Source organism: Coenobita brevimanus, chromosome 80 (genome assembly GCF_032717465.1).
Source record: "Coenobita brevimanus isolate Jiangsu-jjx chromosome 80, ASM3271746v2, whole genome shotgun sequence".
NCBI classification, from domain to species: domain Eukaryota; kingdom Metazoa; phylum Arthropoda; class Malacostraca; order Decapoda; family Coenobitidae; genus Coenobita; species Coenobita brevimanus.
Genome location: NC_137033.1, coordinates 12,867,904 through 12,892,395, shown reverse-complemented (window position 1 = coordinate 12,892,395; position 24,492 = coordinate 12,867,904). Strand labels below are relative to the sequence as shown.

Genomic DNA, 24,492 nt, shown 5'->3' with positions numbered 1-24,492 from the left:
ACACGGTATCCACCTACTGCAGTTACCTACAGCGACAGAAGTAAACTAATCTATGTAAAGGACAGAAATGAAGGCCAAAACTTATTCCAGCGACCAAGAGAAAAATAAATTAATAAAGAAGAGTAGTCTAAACATCAAACTCAAACTACCGCAGCCATCAGGTGAGACGGATGTGGACAAATCAAAGTCTGCAGAGAGGAAGACACAGAAGGACGGGTAACCATTTTCAGTCCATCCATTACCTTACACGTTACGTACCAGCAGGAATGTAGTGAGTCAGTCTACTTAAGTGTCACTGTTTGCTGGTGATGACTGGGTCGAAGCAGATGGGAAAAGAAGGAGTAAAGCAGAGAGGAAAGAAAAATATCGTGAAATTAAAGACTAGATATAAGATGTAGATAAACGCGAGAAAAAACATATATTATATCCATTTATCAATCTGTCTGTCTATCTGCCTGTCTATCTGTCTGTCTGTCTGTCTATATCTATATCTTCCTGTTTATCCGTCTATCTATATCCATTTTCAGTAACTGCCAATGTCATCTTTCCATCTTGTTCACTGTTTTGTTTTTGGACTCAATTCTTCTTTGGTTTGCCACCTCATTTTCCATGGCTGTCTATCTATTTTGCAAAGGACGTAAGCTGCCCATATCCTTTTCGTTTTAACTGTGATATTTTTTGCTTTAATTTTCGTTTGTTCTTGTGTCCAGGAAGTTTTTTTTTTTTATTATTATCTCTATGTCGTTGCCTTTCCTGAGTTTGTGCTTTAATGCATTTTTGCTAAAGGTGTGCAGTTCATGAGACAGAAAGGTGAGGTTTGACTGATTACAGACTCTTCCTTTTTGACATAAATACATATTATTATCCTTCATGAATTTACTTTACTTACTCATTCTTACTCTTAGCTTGATTTCGTTGTCATGAACTTTTGCAGTCTGAGGAGCGCGTCTCACCTAAGTTCGTCAACATATTAATGCTCGTCATCTGTTTTCACTTGGAGGGGCTTAATACAATTAGCATACTCATTCACACACACACACACACACACACACACACACACACACACACACACACACACACACACACACACACACACACACACACACACACACACACACTGTTGACAAGAAATAAGAGGTGGTTAAATCAATAACTGTTCATGCCAAGCACTTGTACATCCTAACCTAAATTCTTCAAAACGTCGGCAAGGCACGTAGTGAATGTCTCCCCCCTGTCTGTCTTTATCTCTCTCTCTCTCTCTCTCTCTCTCAACTCCATATCCACAGTTCAGGAGGTGGCGTAGGAACCTCGGACACCAAGGCCTGACTGATAAAAACTGACATTGATCACTGAGGTGGATGGACTGAGCAAAGAATGGCAGCCTGAAACCCACAGCCACCCCTCACCCACTGCTTAAACCCTGCCACGCACAACCATGCCTCCCAGCATGCTGGAGCCTTTAGAAACGAAACGAAACGATTCTTGCTGATATCAGGTTATCTAATACGCTTTAGGACATCTAGTAGTAGTAGTAGTAGTAGTAGTAGTAGTAGTCGTAGTAGTAGTAGTTGCTGTTATTGATGTTGCTATTGTTGTTGTTGTTGTTGTTTCCCCATGTTCATATGAAAAACGAACCCTGTGGACTACAGGCAGGAGTTGTCCTTTTCTGGCAGTCCACCATCTTCCTTCCGGGGGACAGGGAGGGAAATGAGCAACGTTTGTTTACCTGGGTAGTGGATCCGCCCGGTTATATCAGTGCCACCACGTGAAGGCGTCCCTCTCCAGGAGCGAAGGGGTTACTGAAGACATATTAAACCCCTTGAGTCCAAAAAATATCCCCGAAACTGAAGCAAGAGTTTAATGAGAGACTCTACCTTCAGGCTGAAGGGTTAATGAGTCGAGCAAACACTGACAGCCCACATCCCGGACCTTCCTCCCTCGAACATCATCATGGCGCTTGTGTCCATTTTGTTTTTATGTTTTCCGAACGATTTTGTTTTGTTCTGGTGAGATTTTTCGAGCTGGAGGGGTTTATATACTGTAGTTTTCGTTGGTCCCTTTACTACAAGACGTCGATCCACAGCAGAACAAAATCGTCTGGTTTTAGCAAGACGTAAATTATAATGTCAAGAAAAATTGTAGTAACGGTATCGAGAAACTGTAATGACATCGTCCAGGAAACATTTATAATGACGTCATCGAAAAATAAATTTATAATGACGTCATCTAGAAGTAAATCATCATGTCATCGTACTGAGGAAATCAACTCCTTCAGGCATTAGTTTGAAATCTTATTCACTTTGCTCAGGCCACCACCAAGCGATTTAATTCAAGTTGAGATGGATATAAGATAGTTAGGGGTTAATGGTGGCTAAATCCAATTCCCTTCAGATCAAAGCGTCTCTCTTTAAGTACGTGAAATCGTCTGAAGACCAATTACAAGATATGAAAGACGTCCCTGGGCTAAAGAGGCTGACCTTGTTATTCGCTACAATGTCGTCTTATTTACATCCCTACGTGGTAGAGCGGAGTGTATCGTTTTCCTTAGTGTGTGTGTGTGTGTGTCTGTGTGTGTGTGTGTGTGTGTGTGTGTGTGTGTGTGTGTGTGTGTGTGTGTGTGTGTGTGTGTGTGTGTGTGTGTGTGTGTGTGTGTGTGTGTGTGTGTGTGTGTGTGTGTGTGTGTGTGTGTGTGTGTGTGTGTGTGTGTGTGTGTGTGTGTGTGTGTGTGTGTGTGTGTGTGTGTGTGTGTGTGTGTGTGTGTGTGTGTGTGTGTGTGTGTGTGTGTGTGTGTGTGTGTGTGTGTGTGTGTGTGTGTGTGTGTGTGTGTGTGTGTGTGTGTGTGTGTGTGTGTGTGTGTGTGTGTGTGTGTGTGTGTGTGTGTGTGTGTGTGTGTGTGTGTGTGTGTGTGTGTGTGTGTGTGTGTGTGTGTGTGTGTGTGTGTGTGTGTGTGTGTGTGTGTGTGTGTGTGTGTGTGTGTGTGTGTGTGTGTGTGTGTGTGTGTGTGTGTGTGTGTGTGTGTGTACAGTACGTGTGCCTGCAAGCAGTGTAGCTTAAACAGTTTTGATCTGAACTGAACCAAACCTAGCATGAAGGTGTAGGGTCTGTCTGGGGTCCACGAGAATATACTGCAAGAATACGTCATCGTTGTGAAGGGGTCATAATGTCAGCGGCAAACAGGATGTCTGGGAGGAACGAGGAAGAAAGAAAGAAGAAATGAATTAAAACAGAATCTGAAGACAAAGGCTGGAGTGATGGGGAAATTGGAAGGGTGAAGGTGGAGAGAGATGGGTGAGGTGTAGGTGAGAAGAATTGGATGGAGGGGGATGGGTGAGGTTTTGGGAGAGGTGTAGATGAGAAGCATTGGGGTGGAGAGAGACTTATAAGGATGTGGAGAGACGAGAGAGTGAGAGGTATGGGTGGAGAGGAGTAAGTGAGGGTGTAGAGGTGAGGGTGAGAGGGGTGTTGGGGAAGGGAGAAGTGTGGGTGTGGGATGAGCATATGAAAACGTAAAGTAGGCTAGGAGTGAGCTAGGGGAGAGGTGATAGTAAGCTGGGGGTGGAAGGGAAGGTGAGGGTGTGGGGGGAGATGAGGATGCGAGAGATGTGTGAGGTGAGGGATAGGAGAAATATATGTAGGGAGGGTGTACGTGGTGAAGGGATGGCGAGATGTAAGAAGGGAATAAGGAGAGAGAGAGGTGTGGATGGAAGGGTGTGAGGCATGTGAGATGAAGTGAGCTTAGGGTCATAGGGGAGTAGGTGAACATAAGAACATAAGAACATAAGAAGAGAGGATAACTGCAGTAGGCCGGTTGGCCCATGCTAGGCAGCTCCTAGAAGAGTAACTGAACTACTAGAATGAGATAAGGACAGCAAAGAAGAAGGCTCTCCCCCGCCCTCCAAACCCTCCAGCCAAAGCCGGCAGGAAAAAGTCAGAAAGAACACCACGCCGTATAGAAAAACTGGCGTGGACATTTTACAGGAAAGTGTGAAAGGAGAATAGAGACTATCATAGTGTAACCTGAAAAGAAAATTTTTTTGAATTAGTATTGGTTATAAGATTTTCTTTTTTCTATATCCACCCCTTATTTGTCATATGCTTATCTAGCCTATGCTTGAAACTCTCAATGGAAGAGGCAGCAACTACTTTACTAGGTAGCTTATTCCATTCGTCTACTACTCTATTACCAAACCAATTTCTACCGATTTCCTTACTGAAACGGAATTTTTCTAGTTTGAAACCATTATTTCTAGTTCTATCCTGTATGCTCACTTTAAGTACCTTGCTAATATCTCCCTTATTTATACCATTCATCCACTTAAACACCTCAATTAAGTCTTCCTTACTCTACGCCTCTCTAGCGAATGCAGACTTAGTCTTTTCAGTCTGTCTTCATATGACAGGTTCCGGACGTCATGTATCATTTTAGTCATTCTTCTCTGTACATTTTCTAACGAATTAATATCCATTCTATAGTAAGGACACCAGAATTGTACTGCGTAGTCTAAATGTGGCCTTACTAATGCTAGATAAAGTATTAGTATTACTTTAGATGATCTATTGCTCACGCTTCTCGAAATAAATCCTAGGACCCTATCTGCTTTATTTCTCGCATTAATACACTGTTGCCTAGGTTTAAGGTCGTTACTAATCATAACTCCTAGATCTCTCTCGCATTCCGATTTGCTAATTTCTTTGTTATCTAAGCTGTATTTAGTATCTCCAATGGTCTTGCCTACGTTAAGTACTTTACATTTTTCAACGTTAAATTCCATTTGCCAAGTTTTAGACCATTTGGACAATGTATCGAGGTCTTTTTGTAAGTTATGGCAATCGTCAGTAGAGTTAATGATACGCCCTATTTTTGTATCGTCGGCGAATTTGCTGATGCTGCTATTGACTCCTAAGTCTAGATCATTTATATATATGATAAATAATAAGGGACCGAGTACTGAACCCTGTGGTACACCGCTAGTTACTAATCCCCAGTCCGACTTAGTTCCATTTATTAATACTCTCTGCTTTCGTTCTTTCAGCCAGGATTCTATCCATTTTAAGATATCGCCGTCTATACCGTGTGCTCGAACCTTTCTAACTAACCTTTCGTGTGGGACCCTATCAAAAGCTTTACTAAAGTCCAGATAAATAACATCGTAAGCTTTATCGCTATCTACTGCCTCATAGACCTCCGAGTAGAATGACAACAAATTTGTGAGGCAGGATCGTCCTTGCCTGAATCCGTGCTGACTTTCGTTTATAAGATTAAATCTTTCTAAGTGTTCTCTAATCTTATTTGCCAAAATTGACTCTAACATTTTTCCCACTATTGACGTTAGACTTATCGGACGATAATTCGACGCAGCTGATTTATCACCCTTTTTAAAGATGGGCACTACGTTTGCGGTTTTCCACGCCTCTGGAACTTCTCCTGAACTTAAAGAGTCATTAAATAACGTTAAAAGTGGCTGACATAATTCTTCTTTGGTTTCTTTTATAATTTTTGCATATATATCGTCCGGACCTGGCGATTTTTGAGGTTTTAACTTATTAATTTCTTTCAATACGTCCTCCTTACTAATGGTTATTTTACTAAGAATATTTTCCGTATTCTCATGGTAAATATTTGCTGCTTGAGGGACCAGGCTTAGATTTTCCTTGGTGAATACTGATATGAAATAATTATTTAGGATGGAGCACATTTCTTTATCTTCACTGGTAATGTCACCTGATTCTGTTCTGAGTGGTCCTATCCTGTCTTTATTTTTCGTTCGGTACATTTGATAAAAACCCTTGGGGTTTTCTTTTGATTCACTGGCGACCTTAATTTCATAACTTCTCTTTGCTTTTCTTATCTCCCTCTTTACTTCTCTATTTAAAATTGTGTATCGGTTACGTAAGTGTTCCTCTCCACGTTTTATTTTTCTATATATTCCTTTCCTTTGGCCTATGAGAGATTTTAATCTGTTGTTTAACCATCTAGGTTCCGAATTATTAGTTCTAAACGGCTTTGAAGGAATATATCTATCTTGGCCTCCGTGTATTATATTTATTAACTCGTTATACTTCTCACTGGTTGAACGTCTGCTTGGTACTGTAGCTGAGTTAATTTCCGTCACCTGGACTACATTCCTCTCTACCACCTCCTCCCTCACAGACACCTGACGGACATCCCCAGGTGTTTCCTGCGCCTGACCTATGACCTGGGATTCCACACTGACCTGGCATTCCCTCCAATAGCTAATCTCCCTGTGGAATACCGTTCGAAAATAAGCTCTTAAGCCATCGAAATCTCCTAGACGAAAATTAGGAACGGTGGAGGTATTTTCTGTGGAACAGACATCCCAAATAAATTTGAACTTAATTTCTTCATGATCGCTATTACCAAGTCGTCCACCAACCTCTATATCGCTAATGATATTTTCTTTATTAGCTAAAACCAAATCTAGTATATTATTACCTCTGGTGGGCTCCCTTATATACTGATAAAGGAAATTATCCTGTACTACCTCTAGAAATTCCTCTGACTCTGCATCTCCTGTCTGATTTCTCCAATCTATCCTTGGCAGATTAAGGTCCCCAACAATTATTACTAAGCTGGACTGTGATGCTTTCCTTATTTCCTCCCAGAGGTATGAGTGATATGCAAAATATATGGTGATGGAGAAAATTAATAAAGGCGAAGGTGACAATACACGAGGGATACTGTAAGTCCATATAACTGAACAGAGAGAGAGAGAGAGAGAGAGAGAGAGAGAGAGAGAGAGAGAGAGAGAGAGAGAGAGAGAGAGAGAGAGAGAGACAGACAGACAGACAGACACAGATAATGAGTATGAGAGTCAAGGTATTCTGAATAATGTACCGAGGCACGTTCAGGCGAGGGAGAAGATAGGGTAAGGGAAAGAGGAATTTGCGTGTGTGTGTGTGTGTGTGTGTGAGACGAGGGAAGGGTGGGAGGTGAAGGGTGTGTGAGTCCGTATGCGGTAACGTCACGAAGACAGCCGGATGGAGGAAGAAATAAGAGCGTGAGGAGATGAGGTAAGATGAGGGAGGTGGGGTGTGGTATGGTTTGGTGAGGAGTGTGGACATCTAAGGAGAGGGTAATGTGATGTGGTGATGTGGTGAAGGAGGTGTGGTAAGAAAAACGGGGTTGTGAGTTTGAGTAATGTAATAAGATGATGAAGGTGTAGTGTGGTGCGGTGTGATGTGGTGTGGTGTGGAGTGGTGGGTGTGGTGTGGTGTGGTGTGGTGTGGTGTGGAGTGATGTGGTGAATGAGGTGTGGTAAGAAAAACGGGGTTGTGAGTTTGAGTAATGTAATAAGATGATGAAGGTGTAGTGTGGTGCGGTGTGATGTGGTGTGGTGTGGAGTGGTGGGTGTGGTGTGGTGTGGTGTGGTGTGGTGTGGTGTGGAGTGGTGTGGAGTGGTGAGTGTGGTGTGGAGTGGTGTGGTTTGGTGAAGTAGGTGGGGGTGATTAAAAGGAAATATTGAGGTATGATAAGGGAAGTCTGGTGGAGAGAGAGAGAGAGAGAGAGAGAGAGAGAGAGAGTGTGTGTGTGTGTGTGTGTGTGTGTGTTGTAAGGAAGATGAGGAGACTTGAATGGGTGGTCATGTGGTAGAAGGTAAGGCAAAAAGGTGGGCTGGTGTAATGGGCGGAGTGTGGAGGGGTGAAGGTGGGGTGCGAAGAGGTGTGGTAGGGTATGGAGGGGTGAGATGGGATGTGGAGGGGCGTGGTGGTGTGTACAGGGGGGGTGAGATTTGGGTGCTGAGGGGTGAAGGATGGGGTGTTGGAGAGGTGTGGGTAGATATGGAAGGGCGAGTGGCGGGGTGTGGAGCCGTGAGGGGTAGAATATAGAGGGGTGAGAGTTGGGGTGTGGTGGATGAAGGTGGGATGTGAAGGGTGAGGGTGCTGTGTGAAGGGGTGAGGGTTGGGGAATGGAGGGGTGAAGATGGGGTGTGGAAGGGTGAGAGATGAAATGGAGGTACGATTTGTAAAGGCAGTAATGTGGATGAGTCAGTAGTTGGTTGATGTGTTGAAGGTTGGGGTGTGGTGGATGAAGGTGGGGTGTGAAGGGGTGAGGGTGCTGTGTGTAGGGGTGAGGTTGGGGAATGGAAGGATGAAGATGGGGTGTGGAAGGGTGAGAGATGAAATGGAGGTACGATTTGTAAAGGCAGTAGTGTGGATGAGTCAGTGGTAGGTTGATGTGTTGAAGGTTGGGGTGTAGAGGACTGGGAGGGATGAGGACTTGGGTAGATGGAGGCCCCAAGGTCATCCCTCTGCCTGGAGCAAAAGGAGGCTTGATCCTGGAGCAAGACCACAAGGGGTGAGGGGGTAATGGGGGAGGGGGGTGAGTGAAAGAGGAAGAGAAGAGGGGAAGGGGTGAGGGAGAAAAGGAAAAGGAGGGGAAGGAAGATGAATAGGTGAGGGAGAGAGGGAAGGGGTGAAGATGAAATGTAAGGGAGAGGGAAAGGGGTGAGGGAGAAAGGAGGAGGAATGAGGAAGGAAGATGGGGAGGTGAGGGAGAGAAGGAAGGGCTCAGGGAGAGAGAGGGAGGGGTTTGTGATAGTGGGGAAAGAGGGGGGAATTCGGATGAGTAATGTGGAGACAGAAGTTGGTGTGATAAGAGATAGGGGAGAGAGCGAGAGGGATCGAATGAAAAACGGGAAGGGAGAGGGGAGGGGGAATGAAAACCAAAAGGGAGATAAATGAAAAAGAGAAGGAGGGGATGAAGGAAAAACATAGGGAAGTTGTAAATGAAAACAAAGGGAAGGGGTGGATGAAAAACAAGGGGAGGGGATGAGTGAAGAAAAGGGAAGGAATGAGAGAGGGAAAGACAGGAAAGACGGGCAGAACTGGAGAGAGAGAGAGAGAGAGAGAGAGAGAGAGAGAGAGAGAGAGAGAGAGAGAGATTAACCGCCTTGTACTGCGACAACTCTAGTGCTGTATTTCATGTAACACGAGATGCTTAAATTAAGCTCAGAGGTGGTATAGGAGCCTGAGAGTGTTAATATTGTCACTATTCACTCTTCTATGGTCAGGACAACTCTAGTATTCTAATCCATTTAACTGTTCAATTCATACTGTTCTATTCATCAGAGAGTGAGTCATGGTAGCTTGAGAGTTCTGAATATTTCGACGCAAATCCTGATATCAAATTGCCTGTTTGACGTTTCTTTTTGCTATTACCTGTACCGTAAAAAAAAAGCTTAATAAAGTTGCATGGCTACCTGTGAACCTGATCTGCCAGTCTGCCTTTTTAACTGTCAGTGCTCCATAGGAATGTTTTCATATTTTGGAACACATTCATAGTTTTCAAAGAGGACTGCTGTACACACAAAACCATACACGATAACTGTACACACCAAACCATGCACGATAACTGTACACACAAAACAACACACGACAACTGTTCACCCAAATACATACACGACAGCTGTACAATATACACAAAAACATACACGATTCTTGTACACATGAAACATATTCGAAGTCTGTACATACAAAAGTATACACAAAACCTCTACTCATAAAAACATACAAGATACCTGTACACACAGAAGAGATAACAAGATACATGTGCTTACAAAACGTACACGATACCTCTGCACACAAGTAGATTCAAGATACCATTACACACACCAAAAAAGAACGATATCTGAACAGAAAAAACCGTACACAATGTCAATACACAAAAAGGCATACATGATACCTATGCACAGAAACACACACACACACACACACGCACCGCTTCTCTACAAAAAAAGTACAGGGTATCTCAGAACAACAACAGCACACACACACACACACACACAGCTTCTTTTGATAGTTACAGTCTGCAGTATTTCAGGCCTGCTATACTATTCACCTAGCAGTCTAACATGGTACCTATGTATACAGTCAAAGACACAGTTATCTTCCCATGTCCACCTAGAGAAAAGTTACACCTGACGAAATACAATGAAAACCCAATTTCATTAGTGCGTGTTTCAGATGGTTTGGTTTTCCGCTATATATTAGTCAAACTTTGGGAAGATACTTGTGTCTTTGTCTGTACGCTGATTATTGTGGTTCGTATTCAAGGAGAAGCTTGAGACTTAACAATTAAGCCCCGTACACACTGGGCATCAAATTGCGCAACAAGTTGCAGCCTCACGACCTGCAAGATGTTGCCGACGGGCAAGAGTGTCCACCCTAGAGGCACACAAGTTGCGCCACTTGTTGAGCAACACTCCTTCATCATTTCAATAAAATGCATTGCATTTGCTTTTGTCCAGTCTTTATGTGTCTGCAGTATTTCCTCAGTCATCATTCCCGATATGATCTAGCGTGAACATACTCTCCGTATGACAGTCGGGTGGCTACTGCCCAGTGCCCGGCCTACATCAAGTTGCGCAACATGATGCACAAATGCCCTCGAGCCAGAACGGCGCATCAGTGTGCGCAACTCTGCCCGCAACACCGAAAATCGGTGATTTTCAACATGTTGCGCAACTTCTTGCGCAACTTGATGCCCAGTGTGTACGGGGCTTTACGGACTGTCTAAATTAGCGTTCCTCGTTCAACCGATGCACATTAATCTAACTCTTATTTCTTAGAGTTTTTATCAGTGTTATCAGAGAGCAGGTGTTGGCGGCAAGAAACGCACCCGGAAATTCCCACAGACAACATGCAACAATCGCTTTACATTCAAGGTCCGTTTTTCGGTTAACTATATTGCATTATTCTAGATCTTAAATAATGCTTAGCGACAAGGTTTCACCCCAGTAGTTTTCGCCCCAATATCAGTTAACCCGTTTATTATGGCAGCGATGTTTTTATTTACCTTTTCTTGCCCTTTTCAGATGATTTTACTGAGACTTCCCATAGTGAAGGTGATAATGAAGGGAGCATGTAACCCTTTCCATTTCGAAAAGTATCATGAAATTCAGTAAACTCGTCTGGATGTTAAAATTAAATGAATAAATAAAGAAGTAATTGAATGTCTAAAGAAGCATCATCGTATTAAAAGGGCTTATATTTAACGTTACTATTTATAACAGTAACGGATCAAACTAATCGAGAAAATTACTTTCTCTCTCTCTCTCTCTCTCTCTCTCTCTCTCTCTCTCAACTGATTTTTGTCGGCATAAAAAGTGGCTCAATCCAGATGACTTCGTGGGTAGGACAAACCTTCCTCAAGTGTCTGACTATGAATTCGACCACATCCTTAACACTCTTAGGATCATATACTTCACTTACTTTCAGGCTCCCATGACTCACTCTCAGGCTCCTGTGACTCACTTTACACTCTCAAACTCCCATGACTCACTTTGCACTCCCAAGTGTGGATAAATTCATTTGGCGTTAGCTGAAATAAAATGCTAGAGTTACCCCGGCCAAGAGAGGATTAATGTTAACAATTTTAACGTTCGGGTTCCTATGCCTCACTGTCAGATGAATAATATCGTCGGGATGTAACCGGGAGAGTTGTTGGCCGAGGTGTTTGAGAAATCATCTGTTTTCTGAAATGATGCGAGTTCGAGCCTAGGCTGGAACAGAGAAAAGTTTAATTAGATCATGTGAGTTAAAACAAGCTTTTTCAGTCTTCCGTAAGACCTACCGACATGTCATAAAAACACCCCTGCTAATACCAATTCACCAGTCCTGAATGAGACGCTACTATCACGTACTCAAAAGGGACGGTGGGTATTAGTCCCGAAACAGAATGACATGAGACGGTGTGTGGAGTGTTGGAGGATTGTTGTGCCTGAGGGTAAAAAAAATAAGAAGAAGGTTACTTACTTATCTCATATTTTCCTACTTTTTTACCCACTTACGTAATGGTCTTTTCCCACTTGCGTAATGGTCGCTGAGGCAATTTAGTCTTCCACTACAATGATTTATATATATTTTTGTTTTTGCGCCTTCGGGTCGAGTGAATTCAACTTGCGTAGAACTATTCGCATTTAAAGGGTTATTAAAGACTACTGTACATCTAATCTCTACAGTTTTATCATGTGCATTCGTCGACCAAGTGATATGCGTCGACATGAAATCGCCTGAGGGGGTTAAAGAAATGGGCGAGGTGAGCAAAGGAATGATTGGGATGAACTAGATGATAGTGAGATAGGCTGAATGTTAGTGGGATGGACTGAATGTTTGTGGGGTGGACTGAATGTTGGTGAGACGAGCTGAATGTTGGTAGGTAGTGGGTCTGGAGCAGGAAAAGTATATTCTGAGGAAATTGGTGTTGAAGTGTTAGTGGTCTGAGTGTACTGAAGATTAATTTGAAAATATCCTCTAAGAATTATATTGCTTGAGAGGGGGAGTGGGGGGGAGATGGGCATGGAGGATAACGGAGTGAGATGAAGTGGAATTGTGGAGATGGTGGAGGGAGGCCATGAGGGATAATCACAGCCTTAGCCACACTACTGGTCATCTTTGTGGCCACACCCTAACCTGTTTTTACAACACCCCTCTAGAACAGCCTCCCACGTCACTCCACCTCCTCCTTCCTCTGTCCACCACCCCTACTCACGTCGTCCCTACATATCCCTTCCCTCCCCCTTACCTCTGCACAACCCACATCTTCCCCTTCCACCCTCATCCCCACCCACGATTCCACATCCCCTTCTTCCTCCACCCTACTTCGTACTTCCATCTCTCTCCTTTCAACCTCTTTCCTCTCTCTACAATCCCCCATCTCCCTCATCCACCCCCACCTATTCCCACCACCATCCCCACCATCACCGTCCAACTCTTACCTACACCCCACTTCTTCCCTCCAACCTCGCTCCCTATCTTCATCACACGTTCGCCCTCTCATTCTTACCCCACCTCCACCACACCTTCCCTCCCTCCCTTTTTTCACGATCCTCTTCTCCCCTTCCCCCTCTTCCTCCCTCCCTCTCTCCACGATCACCCTCTCCTCCTCACTCAGCAATTTCCTCTGGTCTTCCTTCTCCTTCCCTGTGCCATAACATTAAAGTCTGTGTGATTTACTGAGCTGACTTTATTGTAACTCTTCCTAAATGATATATTTTGCATGATACACCTTAATATTCTCTTTGAATTTGCTTGTACGGAGATAGATGCCATCAGGAGGCGTCACCGATTTAGCTACGCAGGTCCATTGTCTGGTTACACAAACGTCTCTTACCTACTTCTCTGCCCCTCCAAAGGAAGAAGGTTGACTGCAGGAGACGGACAACTTAAGCCTTCAGTCAGTTCCGTTAATGTTTCTGATGAGCCTGTGATCACAATAGCAGCAGCAGTCTTTTTAATGTTGCCCTAGTTTTAATCAGTAAAAAAACAAGCGGATAAAGGCTAAGACAGACAGACAAACCGCAGGGGAAGATGTGTTACGAAATCCAAGCACACATCTACGTACACGCACACACACACACACACACACACACACACACACACACACACACACACACACACACACACACACACACACACACACACACACACACACACGATAGTCTTTTTTCTATATCAGCTTCTATAAGGTTCTCCTTCTGAAGGAGAAGTGATAACCAGAATTAACCTTCTCTCATGCTGGCAATGCACGAAGCATGTTGGGGTGTCTATACTGTGAGCAATGGATGCGGGAGTGTTGTATTGGGTTTGTGCTTGTGCGTGTTAGTTGGTGTGGGATTCCATTGCGTGGTGGCACCAATTTAACTGGGTGGCTCCACTTCCCTATCTCTGAGAAGAGGCTGGTGAGCTGCAGAAGGGCATTTTATGCCTGTAGTCCACTGTGTTCACACTTCACATGAACCTAGGGCAACAACAACAACAACAACAACTACTACTACTACTACTACTACTACTACTACCACCACCACCACCACCACCACCACCAGAGGGCGTATGATGTCACTGGTATATATGTCTTCGGTATGAAACTACGGGGTACTAACATACATTAACATACGAAGGGACACACTACCAACACTCACTTTACATACCCTCCACAGCCAGGTTCTACTCAGACTCAGGGCACTAAACATCGGGAGACGAACCCGATCACTACTCAACCACCGAGGCTCTACCCACGCCCAAGTAACGTCTAAATGTTGCCCAGTTGTTCTCTACCCCTTCCCCTACCCCCAGTCTTCCCCAGTACCCTTCCTCCTCTCTAAACCATACCCATGCTTCAGTCTGCCATGTACATCTCACTAATCTTGATCCCCTTTCCATCCTTCCCCAGTCTCCCTCAGGTTTTTCCTAGTCTCCCTCCGGTCTTGCTCAACCATCCTCCAATATTCCACGGCTCCTCTCAAGTATTGCTCAAACACACTAAAATCTTCACTAGGCCTCCTTCAGTTTTGCTTAAACTTCTTCCTGTCTTCCCCAGACCTCCTCCAGTATTACCCAGACCCCCTCCAGTATTACCCAGACCCCCTCCAATCGCCCTTAAACCCTCTCCATCCTTCCCCAGTTCCCTTTAGTTTTCCTCAGTCCCCCTCCAGTCCTACCCTCTTCCCTTCCATCCCCTCCTCCCCTCCTCCGCCCGTGCACCAAGGCCAGTGAGTGAGGTAGTGAGGGAGGGAGGAACAAGGGGACTCATTCCGCAAGATATGGGCACAGGCTGCGTTGAAATCTACCAATGACAGAGCTGCGTGGATGTACAGGGTTGCCGTAAATAGCACTCTGCGTATCATATCTGTTGCGGGAACGGCTCATTCTGCTGGTTTGGGTCTAGGTAATGAATAAGCGATACACGGCAACATTGATAGCCCTGATATAGCCGTCCCCGCAACACATAAGGAATTACAGTGCGGAGTGGAAGAGTAGCTTCATATAACATCATCATCATCATCATCATCGATTTTTTTCCTTCCACCCAAGGAAAGGGTGAAGTAGGGTCCAGAAAACAAGAGGAGAATGGACACAGAGAATTATCATGTCTACTCAGTATAATGCACCATACTCTCATTCACCCACCATTCAAACTCCCTGAATCCTGACTCCACCTCTTGCGCGCTTCACATTACCTATCAGTCAAAGTTAATTCGACGACTCTCACAATAGTTGAATAAAACTGTCTACAGATAAGAAGAACGAAATACTAAAAGCATTATGGAAGTGATACTAACTGGTCTAATGCTCGTCTCTGTTGGTGTGATTTTTCTGCAATGTGTTCACCTAATTTTAATGCGATTTTTTTAACCTCATGATCAGAGAGACTTTCTTTTAGTTATTATTCTTGTTGCTGCTGCTGCTCTGTGTGTGTGTGTGTGTGTGTGTGTGTGTGTGTGTGTGTGTGTGTGTGTGTGTGTGTGTGTGTGTGTGTGTGTATGTGTGTGTTTTAATATTAGACGAGCTAAGGAATTAATGAGGGCAGGGCTACCTAACCCCGCCATTTCTAAGCTACTCCTAAGGTGAACAGGATCGTCTAGAATCAACAGTTTTCTGTATCTGACGTCAATCTCGTACTCTCTCATCTTACTTGGCTCCTGTGACCTTGTTGGGCAGTGGATAAACTTTAGCAACATACTTCACCCCTTCGGCCAGAGGACGTCATTCTGAAGTAGTTCTTGCTCACATTATTCTGGCTCCTCCTCCTCCTCCTCCTACTATTACTACTACTACTACCACCACCACCACCACCACCTACATCACCACCACTACCACCACCACCACCACCACCACCACCACCACCACCACCACCACCACCACCACCACCACCACAACAACAACAACAGCAGCAGCAGCAACAACATCTATTACTACTACTACTACTACCGTACTACTACTACTGCTGCTGCTGCTGCTACTACTACCACTACGATAATCAATTAGTTGATTTTGAAATGGAAGATACATGCATCCTCCATTAATCTGTTCTCCACAACCGTTTAAAAAATCCACTTTTGGTAGCAGAATTGAAAAAAAAAAAAATACTTCATCTTAGTTTTCTGCCTTATGTCTCAGTGAATTCAGCTTCTGTCACTCTTTCAGACAGTAGATGTATTTACCTCAGTACCTAAAAAAAAGTACCGGTCTACAGATTTCAGGTTAATATTGTGAATTAATAAACTGAAACCTGAAAAAAAGAAAAAAAAAAAAACTAGCCAGAATTAATGAAAATCCGTGTCCTTCGTCCATCTTCTTTTGACTGCATTACCAGAAACAGACAAGACGAAGAAGAAAAAAAAATAAGAAGAAGAAGAAGAAGAAGAGGCCGAAGAAGAAGAAAATGATGATGATGAAGAAGAAAAGAAACCAGGTAGAAATCACGTCAATATTTGTCCTTCGTCCACCTTGTTTTGGTTGTACATATCCTAGTGTGAATGTAGTCCCGCTATAAATTGGCATATTGAAGCCTTGACGTTTATGGAAGAAATATTTATTCCTTGCGGTACCAGCTGTCCCACTCAGCTTCGTTGGTCCAGGTATCAGTCTCCATAAGCTTTTTATTTCTATTGTTATTTTTATTATTATTATTATACTTATTATTATTATTATTATTATTTTCGTTGTTGTTATCATCAATGTTTTTTCGTTACTACTACGGGTGGACTTCATTCAGTAGTGAGGTCTGAGAAGGTTAGAATCGGTCACTTATAACCCCTTCACCACGAGGCGGAGTAAAAAAGTATCATATCTTCTCTTGCTTCGATGTAGACTAACCTTTCAATTGCAAAGGAATTTCCACATAAATCGTCTGGCAGTAGGTCTTAATAAAACACCAAAATAACAGGGAGGAATTATCGAGATATTTGATTTAGAGGGATTATTATTCTCTCATATCTAAACAAAAGTGTCTGTCGTTAGTCAAGTAATATGCTTCCGTGTGACTTTGCCTTTTATAGAGTCGAGTAAAAGCTGTTCTGCATTCAGCGAGACATTTGTTCTTTCCGCTTTAGGCAAGTTCAGCGCTTGTCATGGCCGCAACAACTCTGGCACTCTTTTTCAGTTGGCACAAGACGATTTTATTCAGCTGAGGGTGAGTCAAAGGAGCATGTGTGTCGGTACTTTCGCCGTTAACTCTTTCATCGTCGGAACAGCTCCAGTGTTCTATTCCAGCTAACGGCAAAAAAATAAATTCAGGTGAGAGTGAGTCAGAGGAGCCCGAGTGTACTGGTTCTGGGTCTAGATTACAAGAAACTGGACACTCGTAACATTTCGACATTACCGTGCATTATTCCCCAACCTGTAATGTTCTCAGGCTCCTGTGACTCGTTCTCAGCTGAATAAAATTTTCTTACGTTAATCACAATAGAATACTACAGTTGTCCCTACAATAAAATGGTTAACAATGACAGTCGAGTAAAATAAAGATTATTAAAAGATTTTAAAAAAAATACTACCAGTGTTAATCATTTTCTCGTAGGGGCAACTGTAGTAGGCTGTTTTTTTCCTATTAACGTCATAGCCGCTAGATCAAGGTCGACGCATGCAAGCAAGTTGGAGCCTTTATAAACGATAACTATGATATGAAGTATCACTGGTGATGGCATCAATACCCTCAGGCTCCTGTACTCTCAGCTGCATTTAATCATTTGACTGTAGCTGCAATGGAACAGTAGAATGTTCCAGATTATGAGAAGGTTAATGAACCACCATAAACTATTCTCCAATTTTCACCACCTCCAACCAACACACCTCCTTCCAACACCACTTCCTGCCAACACAGCCTAACAACACCTCCTCCCAATACCACCTACCAGCACCTCCTACCAACACTTCTTCCTACTACAAACTCCCCGGCCTTAAGTCTCTCCAGGAGACTAGTTTTTGCCTTGTCTGTGAACTTGGGAAACAGTTGCTTGTAAATCCCCGACACTTCTTATATTATTATTATTTCCCATATGAGTTGTTTCCATGCCCTGTATACGCTTGATTTTCTTCTTTTTCTTTTCTTTTCTTTTTTCTCCTTCGTGGATGATCTGAGTGCCCTTCTGCCGTATTCCTTTAGGTCTTGTAGCCTTCGTAACATCTTTACCTGAGCAATTTATCTAGCATATCACCTCTTACAGTTCCCTCGCATGTTAGTTGTATCTTTCTAAAATCGAAACATTTTTCATCACTAGCATTCAGAAGGGTAAAAAAGAGTGATATGAAAAATAAGTCGCTTAAGAGGAGGTGTTACGGATTCTTCTTAGTCGACGAGCATACGACCCTGCGTCCTCGTCAGTATAATGTATTGTATATAAATGTGTTCGGACTTACGTAGAATGTCAAGAGAGTGTGTGAGGATTTTTTTTTTTTTAGTTAAGGATATGTAGTAATTCATTCTTATTCAAGCAGCTGCTCCAGTGCAAGCTTGTTTGGTTGTACGCAGTTTGTGGCAGTTAATAGTTTCTCTTGGTTTGTAGACTATCTCTGTTATTAGTCTATCTCAGCTCGTAGAATATCTTAGTTTATAGTCTGTCTCACTTTGTAGTGTATCTCAGTTTATACGATAGTCTGTTTGAAGTTATATATAGCCTATTCCAGTCTAGCTCAGTTGATCGTTTATTTCAGTATAAAGTCTACATCTTAATTTATACTCGGTCTCAGCAAATAGTCTGCCTTTCCCTATGCCCCACTGCGACATTTGCTCAGTAATACTATTTTATATTACCTACCTCCACACGATTATTTTCAGCTACAGGATACTTCGCAGGTCTCAGTGTGGTATATCAATAGCAAACCTCCTCTCCTACACGGAAACACAGGCCGGAGAAAAAAAAAAAAAAAAAAGGAAAACGAAAGAAAAACTCACATGCACACACACAAAAGCGAAGCAAAACAATGCAAATAATTAACTCACCATTCCTCACTCACACTGAAAAGGCCAAGGATGGTTTTTTGTAAGCTTAGGGAGGTTTTCTCAGAAGTCTTTCCTAGCGATATATTTTGCATATAACAATTCGCTGCTCTCTTTTAGGTTGACTTTTTGATATTGACGAACTTTGCTTATAACTGGAGAGAATATTTATGTATTAGATGCACAAATACACAAACAAGGAAGAGGCACTTGAGGGTCTTCTAAGCTTAAGGGGATAAGTGACACTCCAGGGAAACAGCACAAGATGCATTTTCCTTTTGTCAACTCATAGCTCCCAGTGCCTTCCCTTATCCCTCTCCTCTTTCCCTCCCCCCCTCTCTTCCCCTTTCCCTCATTCCTCCCCCCCTTCCCTCTTCTCCTTCTCCATTGCCCCTTCTCTCTTCCCCCTCCCCTCTCCCCTTCCCTCCTCAGTTTACAAGTTGGTATTTCACTCAGATAGCAAGCTAAACCTTTTCCTATCATGGTCTTACCTCTGATGAATAAATTTCTCTCTCTCTCTCTCTCTCTCTCTCTCTCTCTCTCACACACACACACACATGAGCGTTTACCATTACTGAATCTAAACGTTTGAATCCTATAATTTCTTTCTACATTCATTGTTATTCATATTTTTCATAGCAGTAATATCTTTCTCATCGCCGTGGTCATGGCTGCAATCATCGCCATTGTTATGCCTCTCCTGCATCACAGAGACAAGGACACTGATTGCTGTTGCTCTCCTCGTTGAAGTAACTGATGATAATGTTGATGATGATGATGATGAGTATGTTGCTGTTGTTGCTGCTGTGGTGGTGGTGGTGGTAGTAGTAGTAGTAGTAGTTGTTTGTTGTTGTTGTGGTTGTGGTTGTTGTTGCTGTGGTGGTGGTGGTGTTTTTGTTGACGATTTTGTTTTTTCTGACATCCTTCCCTGTGATTACCTTGACTCTCAGGAACAAAGGGAGAGAGAGAGAGAGAGAGAGAGAGAGAGAGAGAGAGAGAGAGAGAGAGAAGCCACGGGACTGAAGGGCTTAAATTGTCAGACAGCAGCAAGAATGAACTGGAAATTGCGTCCTCGGTGTGAAGAGTTAAGAAGGACCTCCATTACTGAAGAGGCCATTGAAAGATATGTGTCACCTCTACAGTTTAAGAAAAGCCTCCTCTCAGTTGAGTAAAATCGTCTGGAGGTAGCAAGATGGAGGATGAAACTCTCTCTCTCTCTCTCTCTCTCTCTCTCTCTCTCTTAGTGCATGACAATTGCACGTAAATGAAGAATTCTAGAGAGAGCATTATAGGCAGAAAAGTATAGACAGAATTAGAGAGGGTAAATCATGGAGACAGTGAGTAAAATTGCCAGTGTGAAGATTATCATGTCAAGGAAGGAAAAAGAATATCACTCAGGCTCCTATGACTCACTCAGCTTGATAAAATCGTCTGGCGTTAGAACACCAGGGGATTTGTCGCCCATGAGAGTTTAATATTAAGAGTATTAACACTTTAAAATCATATGGTATTAGCTAGAACTGATAGTAGAGTTGATCCCACCATGAGAGGGTTATTGGTGCAATTTTTTTTTAACATTCTCACTTTCATAATTCACTTCCAGATGAATGAAATAATCTGACTTTAACTGGAATAGAATACTAGAGTTGTCCCGACGATAGGGAGTTAATGATAGCAATACTAACACTCCCAGGCTCCTTCGCTTCACATCCAGCTAAATAAAATCGTCTGAAAGAAAGAGGAGGGGGAGATTGGTTGAGAAGCAGAAATAAGGGGAGTGTGTGTGTGTGTGTGTGTGTGTGTGTGTGTGTGTGTGTGTGTGTGTGTGTGTGTGTGTGTGTGTGTGTGTGTGTGTGTGTGTGTGTGTGTGTTTGAGAGAGAGAGAGAGAGAGAGAGAGAGAGAGAGAGAGAGAGAGATTATTAAAGACAGAAATGCCAGGAGGTCCTTATACCTACTCACTCCGCAGGCCAGGGAATATACTAGCAGGCAGATAAGAGACGAACGTATAGACAGGTGAACAGTGATTAGCTTCCCGTTCGACAGTAAGCTGATTATTAACTGAACAAGTGAGACAAGAAGCTGACTGGGCGTGTGTTGAGGACAAGGCTGAGTTGCACCATAGTTTTGACTTTAGTGTTTCTATATTTACTGCCTCTTACTTCTTGGCTCTATTTCCTGCTTCAACACTGTCTTGTTTTTCAGTATTGCACTCCCTTTATCCTTGTTTTCCTTACACTTCAGGCTTACAGCTTTTATCTCACTTCTTCCCTGTTTCGATGTTCTGGTTCAAGTTTTATAATGCTTCCTTCTACGTTCAGTTACATGGTTGCTCCCCTTCAGTGATCCCATGATATACACGGAGCCTTTCACTCACAAACACGGTCACTTCAGCACAGCAGGGATCCATTCCGCCCCTGCATTCCCAAAGCAACTGTCACCATACTCCGTGGGTAAAGCATGGTAGGGACAGGTCACACCACCATTGACAGTAGTATCCATCGGCCATAATGAACTTTCTCCCTTTAGTACTCGCTAAATATGATTCTACATGTAAATTAGAACTGCCCACTCACCACAAATATGCCTACAAGTCAGTCACTACAGCATGTAGCAATATACCGCACATGCATCTGCTGTATACTACACATAAGACAGCTCTCATAAACTGTCTAATGCCTTCAACATCCTCATATGCCAACAGTTTCAATATTCCGCTACCTATTTTGATCCTTGGTGTTCTATTTATCACTTGTTCTGTTTCCGTCATCCCTGTTTACCGTTTGTTCCCGTTAATGGGCATCTCCTCCTCCCCTGCTCTATGCTTAGTTATGTTTGGCCTTTGACCTTTTACCTCTCTGACTCTCTTAACTCTAAATTTAATTCTGAGGCTGCCTTCCGGAACTCATTTGCTTCCTCTCTCTCTCTCTCTCTCTCTCCACTCCTTGCCCTACTTCCCCTCCTCTACTTCCTTTGCATCTCACTTTTTTTCATTTCTCTCCATTTCCCTTGTCTTTCTATCTCATCTCCCTCTTCATCTCCATCTTTCTCCTCTCTTTTTATACCACCCTCTCCTCTCTTTTCTCTCTACTTGTGCCCCCTTCTTCTTCCTCCTCCTCCTCCTCTCCTCCATCCCTCTCCTCAAGTTTCCGTTTCACCTACCCTCTTTTCCCGTCTTTTTTCCATCTCCTTCTTACTCTCCCCTTTTCTCTTCATATTTTCCCCTTCTCTTCCTCTCTATCCATCTTCTCTCTTTTCCATCTCCTTCCTCAATCTCGTCCCCCTCCCTCTGTATCTTCCTTTTCCCTCCCTCCCTACCCATACACCCACCCTTCTTCACTTCCTGCCTCTCCACTTCCCACACACCTGCCCCACCTCACACTCCACCACCATTCCACGCATACATCAGCGGTCATGGACACACTATGTTGTTGTTTGTCACCTGAACCCGCCTCGCATTCCTTGTGGCTTTGGAGCTTTCGTAACAACTTTCTTACCAATTTATTTTGCACAATGCACCACAGTATCTCCTTGTATTTTCTTGGTGCAAAAACATGTGGGCATCAATTAATATTAATTACATCGAGGAGAATGTTCAGATTGTCTAGTATAAGAAATAAATCGTTAATGAACAGGCTCCACGAGGCCTTCTAAGCTATGTAATATACGTCTCTTATGCCCGTTGTTTGGCTTATGTTCAGGTCAGGCCACAAGGAGACTGTTGGTGGGAAATTCTTGCTTATACCTTCAGCTTGAGGATATATATATATATATATATATATATATATATATATATATATATATATATATATATATATATATATATATATATATATATATATATATATATATATATATATAAGACAAATAAGAACGAATAAAATCTGTCTGTCTGTCTATCTATTTATCTGTCCATCCATCTTTCTATCAGTCGATCTACTTACCTACTTACCCACCTGCCTAGCTACCTGTCTATCTGTCTGTATATCTCTATCTCTATTTACTGTCAGTCTATCTATCACTCTGTCAGTCTGCCTCTGACTGTCTTCCTATCTATTTATATCTATCTGTGTCCATCCTAGTACCTAATTAATTCTTTTATTACTTTTAATCTTTATTTTACTTTATTCTACGATTACGTCCTCTATTGTTATTTTTACTGTCTCCAGATTATATTCAGTTTTAGAGCGTGGCTTCTTAATGAAAGGGATTATGAAGGCTACTCGTATATCAAGCTTCTCCTTCTCGAAAATCGTAAACTGTATCATACCGCCTGGAGAGGGTAAAAGTACTCTATCAAAGACGTCATCGTAAAGAAGGGAATACTTGAAAGATGCCTGTGATATTCCTGTTTTCTTATTTTTATTCCCCATTGCTCTTAACCTCATGTCTATTTTTCCCTGTTAAGAAATGGAGCTCACTATTGTATTTCCATGGAATTTATTAAGATCGACAAATTTTTCTTATTCTGATCCAGTTTGGCTGTCAGTGTAGGAAAATATATCTTGTCCTCTCTCGGCGCGGTTTGTTTCTAGTGATTTTTCTCAATTTCGAGTGAGTCTTATCTGTATTACCTGCCAATCTGTCTGTTAATTCAGGTTATATGCTTTGTTCTCTGTAATCCCTCTTTGACACTTGTTTTTGTGTTGTTACCTCCAGACGATTTCATTCAGCTTAGGAGAGACTTTCCGAACAGGAGGGGTTACTGCAGTCTTCGTTAACCCCTTAACGTCAAGAGGGCCTTCTCTAAAACTGAAAAAATCGTCTGGTGGCGGCAAGACCTGCACAGAAAATACATCATGGGATTGAGAGAGGTAATATTTGAGAATGCATTATTTTGAGTATGATCGAGGGTTTATAGGGTTACAGAATGAGGGCGATAGCTGACTAAATGTTTTCTTTTTTCATCTCAGCGGTAAGGGAAGCCAAAGAAGAGTAAAGTTGCTGGCAGTCTTAAAAGTAAACGAAGCCCTATTCTCTTTCTTGCAAAGTAAAAAATAAGTCGCTATGGCTTTATGGGTCCCTTTATTGTAGCATCGTGGTTAGTAGGGTATTCAAGAACATGGGTTTTATATACGTACTTCGTAGTATTCCCCCCCACCCCCCGGCAAAAAAAAAAAAAAAAATGCCTGGAAAATTACATTCACTCTCGGTTTGCATTCCTTTTCGTTTACACTGATGGTGATATCTGCACATTAAAAGCATTATACTCCACACCAGTTTCCATTCACTATTAACCATCGTCACCAAAACCCACAATTCTCACAGCGTCACTCACCGTCACTTGGCAGTCACCCTCTGCGGCCGAGCGATGTACTCCCCGCCACGTTTCAAGAGACACTGAGGTGCTAGCGATCGCACCGCGGCACCGTAGGTATAATGTTGCGAGGGAAGTGGGAAGTAGACACACCTGGTTGCGTCCGACGTACATCTACGCAATTTTGACTTTGAGTTTTGAAGCCCTGCAATTTTTAAGAACAGGATTAGGTAATACGGACTTCAAAATAAGCGTTAGAAAATCGGTGTTGCTAGAACTGATTTAGGAATATTTAAAAAGAGATTTCACAATACTTTCCTCCCTCCTCCCCTCTCTCCCACTGCCACTAAGTCAACCTTCACCTACACCCTCACCCCTCCCTTCATACCCCTTCTCCCCTCTCATTTAGCCATTTTCAGCCCACCCTCTCCCCTCCCTCCTTCCCTCTACCGCCACCACCCCCTCCTCCACCACACCCTCTGCCGAGTACCTTCACCT

General features: G+C 42.9%; 1 protein-coding gene across 1 annotated transcript in view; it reads right to left on the bottom strand.

The window, feature by feature from the left end:
• LOC145409235 (uncharacterized) overlaps nt 1-24,060 on the bottom strand; it is a 54,644-nt gene extending 30,584 nt beyond the window's left edge. The window contains exon 1 of the mRNA XM_080279717.1: nt 24,016-24,060. The gene's annotated coding sequence lies outside the window, so the exon portion shown is untranslated. The remainder of the gene's footprint in view (nt 1-24,015) is intronic.
• Between the last annotated feature and the right edge of the window lie 432 nt (nt 24,061-24,492).